The sequence below is a fragment of the Phalacrocorax aristotelis genome, chromosome 4, assembly GCF_949628215.1.
Source record: "Phalacrocorax aristotelis chromosome 4, bGulAri2.1, whole genome shotgun sequence".
Classification (NCBI taxonomy): Eukaryota; Metazoa; Chordata; class Aves; order Suliformes; family Phalacrocoracidae; genus Phalacrocorax; species Phalacrocorax aristotelis.
Genome location: NC_134279.1, coordinates 34,432,355 through 34,438,423, shown reverse-complemented (window position 1 = coordinate 34,438,423; position 6,069 = coordinate 34,432,355).

Here is a 6,069-nt window from a genome sequence, read left to right as displayed (position 1 = left end):
CCCCCCCACCCCCCCCCCCCGCACCCCTTGCAGGGACACAGCCAGCGCACCCACACCCCTGCACCCCGACACCAGGCTTGAGGACGGTCCCGGGCGCAGCTTGAAGATACCGGGAGCCAGAGAGGTCACTCATCCTCGCCGAGGCTGCCAGACAAGGGCATGGTGGAGTTCAGCCCGAGGGGATGCTGTGGAAAGAAAAGTTTGCAGCAACTGGAAGCAGGTTTTGACCCCACCGAGCAAAAAATGCAGGCAGCATCTCAGGAAAATCCCAAACTTCTGTTGGCCTGGGAGGCTGGGGGGTCATTAAAAGGGAGTGGGATGAAGTTTTGCTCCCTGTAGTATCTGAGCAGGCTGGAAAAGAACCGGTCTTCTGTCACGTGAGCACTCACTCTGGTGTCTAGTTTTGAGCATCTAAATTCTCTGAAACTAGAAAAAAAAACCCAGGTGTCCCCTTGCCCTGGTCAGGGCCTTAGCTCAGTTCCTTGCTTAAGCAACCTCTCCTTTACTGCAACAAAGCATTCCCAGTCTTATACATTTCAGGAGAAAATAGTGGATTAAAAAGGCAAATAGGCTTGCATAATGGAAAATCCAAGTCTTGAATAGAAAACCAGAAGCTGGAGGTATGCACAGCACTTATCACAGAAAAAAACTCCCCTCTCGGGAACCAATCATCCCAGAAAATTCTTCTCCTTCAGGGAATTTTGGCAGTACCACAGCCTGCAAACCTTTTTGCTTGCAAACATCCTGTCTGGCTAGTCTTCTGCAGTTATGGCTGCCTGCTCATGCTCTCCCTTCTTTTTTGGTACGTTATTAAAATAGTCCAGAGACCCCACAGTAAGCAGAAACACAGGAAAATATGGGAACTCCCACTTAATTTGCCATATTGCCACAAAGACATCTGCTTAACACACCTCCCGCTTCATCTTTCAAGCAAACCACTCGCAATTGATTTACTGTTTCTATTTGCATGCAGGATCCCAGTGCCAGCGCACCCAGATGAACCAGTAAATTAGTTCTCAGAGATGCCTTCATCGTGACAGAAATCCCTCTTCTAGCACAGAGCCATCTCTCATCTGTGAGAGGGGAAAAAGAGATGGGGAAATGAGTAGCCCAAATTTCCAACATTTTCCCTATTTTAAAAGGTTTGGGTGAAAGAACCCAGCTGTTATAACAGCCCAGCTGAGGCTGTAGCTGATGTCTGTATGGCTGGTTAATTTCAGAGAATGGTAAACTCCCCCAAATTCAAGCATCTGAAGTTCATACCTGGAAGTTTAAAAAGATCCTCCACTCTGTTCAATAAGAGCACTCTAAGTTTCTAATAGCTGAGGTGCTATAATTTTCTCAGCATGCCTTCTAAGTGAAGAGTCGGGAACACCTTAGGGAAGCAAAACTAGATTCATCCTAGGGTGACACTGGAACAGCACTGGACCTGCTGAGCAAACTGTCCTGAGATGTTCACCCCAGGTAGAAAAACCTACCCCTCTCATACCAGAGGCCTTGGGATTATGGGATAATGAGAATTTCTTTTTTCTAGTAAAGTCATCCTTTTAATGCCCAAAGATTTCAGTGGAAAATTGAACAACCTCAAATTTTCATAAAACAATTGTTCTTTGAGATCTGAGACCAAGCATGGCGGCTTTTAGCATGGCTGTAAACTCCAGTAGCTTATCCAGTACAGTATTCATCATTGTTCATTCTAGGTATTTTCTCAATGGCCAAGAAAACTTCTTTATCAAGAAGCCCTCTCAAGTGGAAAGCAGTACACAAAGCCTGCTAAGATGTGACCACATGTCCTGGCCAGTGATATATCTTCCAATGTATTATTTTCCAGAACACTGACTCAGCAACAAGGCACATGGCTCGGAGCAACCCTGATGGCGCAAAGGGAAATGCGAGGCTGACTGGAGCTTCAAGCACTGTCCCTCACCAGCAGAAGTGAGAACATCACCGAGTCTTGTTTTCAACTTGTCAGCTGTAAGAGAAGCTCTCCAAGGAGAGGAAGGCAAACAGACATAAACCAGCAGGAAGATTCTCTATGGGCAGACAAAAAAAGCAAAGCTTGCTTGGGATAGGTTTGGCATTGCTCACGGCCTGCAAAGCTGCCCAGTTCCCAAGACTGCTAGTGCCTGCCAAAAAAACAACAGGAAAAAATGTGACACCTTTTATCAGTTATGCTCCACACTCTGTGACTGAGCAAAGCTTAGTTTCCACCTTTGGTGCAAAGATCTCCCCCTGGCCGTGGTCCCTGATGTTCTGGGGCATCTTCCTGTCCCTGCCAGGACTCTAGCTTCACCCGTGGTGTCACAGCTGGTAGATCTTTTGGGGTGGCATCGTCTATGCTGTGACTTATTTCCCTGCTCATACGCAGCAAGGATAAATGCACCTGTGATGGAGCCAGGAGCAACCAGTGCCAGCCCCTACTGCCTTGCCTGGTGAAAGAGCAAAGGGCCATCCTTCAGCAAGCTCTTGGGGATCTTCATACCTGCTGACACTCAACAGTTTGCTTTGGTCAATGCACACCTCCCTGGAAACTGCCTCTCCGTGCACTGTAGACCCTCTTCCTACTCCAGAGGTTGGTGGCTTTGTTTGCTGTGCCCTTTTCTCCTCCAGCCCTCCCTTTCCTGCCAAAGCAGATGTGCTAGCTGTCCCCAGCAGCATCTGCCACCCATGCCTGGGACTTCTCCTTGCCCCTGGGGAGACTGTCACCACCCTGATACCCCATCTTGCCATAGGAAGAGAACATACCTGGGGCCATAGGTGTCCCTTTTCTTCAAAGTAACACTGTGAGACCCAACTCAAAAAACATCTCAAAATCCAGTTCCTCTTTCCTGGGAAGAGCAGATTAAAAGCATCAGCCATAATGAAAGAGATCCTAATGTGGTCTCTTAACCACCCTCCAAGGGAGTTATCCCCCCTACTAACATCTGGAGGCCCAAAGTATGATCTCTGTAGGAGCCATCTACCTTGTAGGACCAGACTGAAGCCCTAAATAATTGATGCAATCCCATGCACAGGCAGCAGCCCCCCCCATCCCACACTGGCCACTGCAACAGGCTGCAAATCAGTATGCCAACCAGTGACAGGCACCGCTATTCCTTTGCTCAGGGGACTGTGTCAAAGGGGGAGCTCCGTTCTCTGTACCCAAGAGCAACAGTGGCTTTTAAGAAATCACAGGATAATAGCCCTTTTGATGGATGCTCAGCTTGTGCTTTCGGGATGTAGTGGTTGGGGGGGGCTGGGAGGGCGGAGGGGGCAGAGAGGCATATGACAGTGCTGATAACAAGTGAGCTTTGTATTCAGTGGCCAGGGGCTCCCACAGCTGCTCCAGTCTCCTCTCATGCTTGGGGAAGTTTGGGTGGGAGAAGAGGCTACAAAAGCTCAAGAAATGAGAATGACACAGATTAGATTTTAATGAATCAGACACTCCCTCTCTTTAAAAATCAAAACTGTGGCAGAACATCTCCTGCCGTTCACGCAGGGGCTCTGAAGGGGAGAGGCTGCTCTGGGCTGGTGGTCTAGCTGCTGTGGTGCCTCCTGGACAGGGAATGCCCTTAAGCATGGCCATCCAGTTTGTTTCTTTTCCCCATGTAGCTGGTGAATACTTGCAGCCCATGCTGGCCAAGGCCTTCACCTGCTTCTTGCCATCACTCCAAGGACCTTGGTGGTGCTGCCATGGAGATTGGTGGCAACCTGGAGCATCCCCCTGGGAGAGGGCAAGGCAGGCCACCAGCTCTAAACCAGCCTGTCCCAGTGGGCGGTGCAAGAAAAGGAACAAGCCTGGGGGTGGGCACCATGGCAGAGGGAGGACCACCGGAGCACACAGTATCTCACCCATTTTAACTCCATGTATTCCTGGCTTTACTTCACCTGTCATCACTTGATGGCAGTGTTTTTTTCTTATGACGCATATTCTTTGTGGATGGGGAGATAGTGATGATGGCAGCGGGCTACAGATTGCCAAAAAAAATACTCCCCCCCAAAAAAAGAGAAAAACCCCACCCCAAAACCCCCACACACTTTGTTTCTGTAATCCCTGTTCCAACAGGACATGAGCGCAGCCTCCCAGCCGGCATGTGTGGTTGCTCTTACTAAGCTTTGAACAGCTGGGGGATTTGGAGGTGGGATTAGCTAATACAGTCCAGGCTCAATTAGCAAAGGAAGCATGGAGATTCCAGCTCCCGTTGGGACAGATGTGTGTAGGACCGCTCTAGAAGGTTAATCACAGAGCAACTTGTGCTTCATCCACAAATAACCAAGCTGCTTGTACAACCCCATCCCACCCATGGCTTCTGTTGGAGTGGGAACGCCTGCCATTGCCAGACACTGCCTTACCCCCTGGACCCAGCTAAAACCCACTTTCCTGCCCATGGGCTGGGAGAGGGAAGGACTAACCGCAGTGGGGAGGGAGAGCAGGCGTGCACGCAGGTGCAGAAAGCTGGCAGCCAAACAAAGGGAGATCACAGGAGCAGATACGGGCACATGCAGGCTACAGTCACGGCTTTCTATGAGCAAGACGAAAGGCAAGGCGAGGGGGGAAAGGAGGCAGTTTCTCATTGATGGGAAGATGCTAAGATGCACCAGCAATGTGACGCCAGTGCTTTGTTTAAAACTGGGACCCCTGAGCAGGGCTTTTGTTGTTACAAATGCTCTTTGCTTGGTCAGCTGGGAAAAGCAGTGGGCTCACCAGGCTGCTGGCATTCTTTGGGGCAGAGTTCCAAGCACTCCCGGCCACCTTGGGATAAAGCAGGGCCTGCATCTCTAAACACCTGAATGGGCACCAGCTTCCAAACTCCCCCCCACAGCAGTCTCCTTGAAAAGCTGAACCAAACCTACATGGATGCCTGCTGAGCCACCCCAGCCTCAGTTGGTTTCTTATTTCCAAAAGCTGCCTTCAAATCTCTCATCTACCTTTTGGGGGTGTTTTAAAGACACATAGCCCCTCATGTACCAAGACACAGAGGCTCCCTCGCCAGAGGCAGGCCTACGCTTGCAGAGCTGGCGAACCGGTTCCCGGGGTGCAAGTTGCATGGGCAAGCTCTCCCACGCATGGATGGGTTTTGCATAGCCCTGTTGGAACACCAGCTTTCTGTGGAAGGCAGATGGACTTGGAAAGGATGGGGTGGGGGGCCAAGGCACTCAATGCTTTGGAAAAGATTCCTACTGAAGCCAGGGCTGAGGACTGCTGAAAGGCAAGATGGTCATTGATTTTTCTGTTCTCTGAACACAGGAGTCTGGAATCAGACCAGGGAAGGGTGGTGAGGGATAGGGCCAGGCAAAGCAACTGGCACAGGAGATACAGTGAACCAGATTTGCTTTCCCAGCCTTCCTCGGCTGCAGAGCAAGCTAATGGTCCTTGACCAGTACCAGGCAAATGCAAATAAATGTCAAGCACCTTCCCAGGTGCCAGCTTGGGAAATAAACCCACCAGCCTCTTCCCAGTTCAGTTGCTGGGACCCTCACGGAAGAAGCATAGCCTCCAGAGCTGTGGACTAGCTTTGCAGGGGGCAGCAAACACCACTGGGTCTCATGTCCAGGTATCCCATGGCCTGATGCTCCCACTGCACGCAGAAGGCATAGCTAGGTCTGGAAAAGCCATTGCCATGGAAGGACCAGGCACACAGACATGAGGCACCGCAGGAGAGACACCGCTCATTTCTGCCTCTCTCTGATAAGACTGGCTTTTTTCCTTACTCCTCAGCAGTGTTTGGTGTTTACAGGCGCTGGGAAACATTTGCTCCTTGCACTCCTTCCAATGGAGCGTGGGAAAAGCTCTCACCCGAAGCAAAAAAACACGGGAATTTGCTTTCAAGTCTATTCTTCTCACTCTCTTTCTCTTCAAGTGAAAAGCCCTGAGCTAGCTTTTTTTCTTAGCAAGGCAAGTTTTCTGGCCAAGGCAAACTGGCGTTTGTCTCTCGTGCTGTCAGCAGAGTGACAGGCATCAGTACAAGCTGAGGGGAAGTGGCAAATCAACCAGGACAGAAAGAGTGGTAACAGGGCAGGCAGGGCCTGTGTGCACCTTCCCCCTCTTTTAGATAAGGGAAACAGCACATTTTGGCTTCAGTAGAAAGA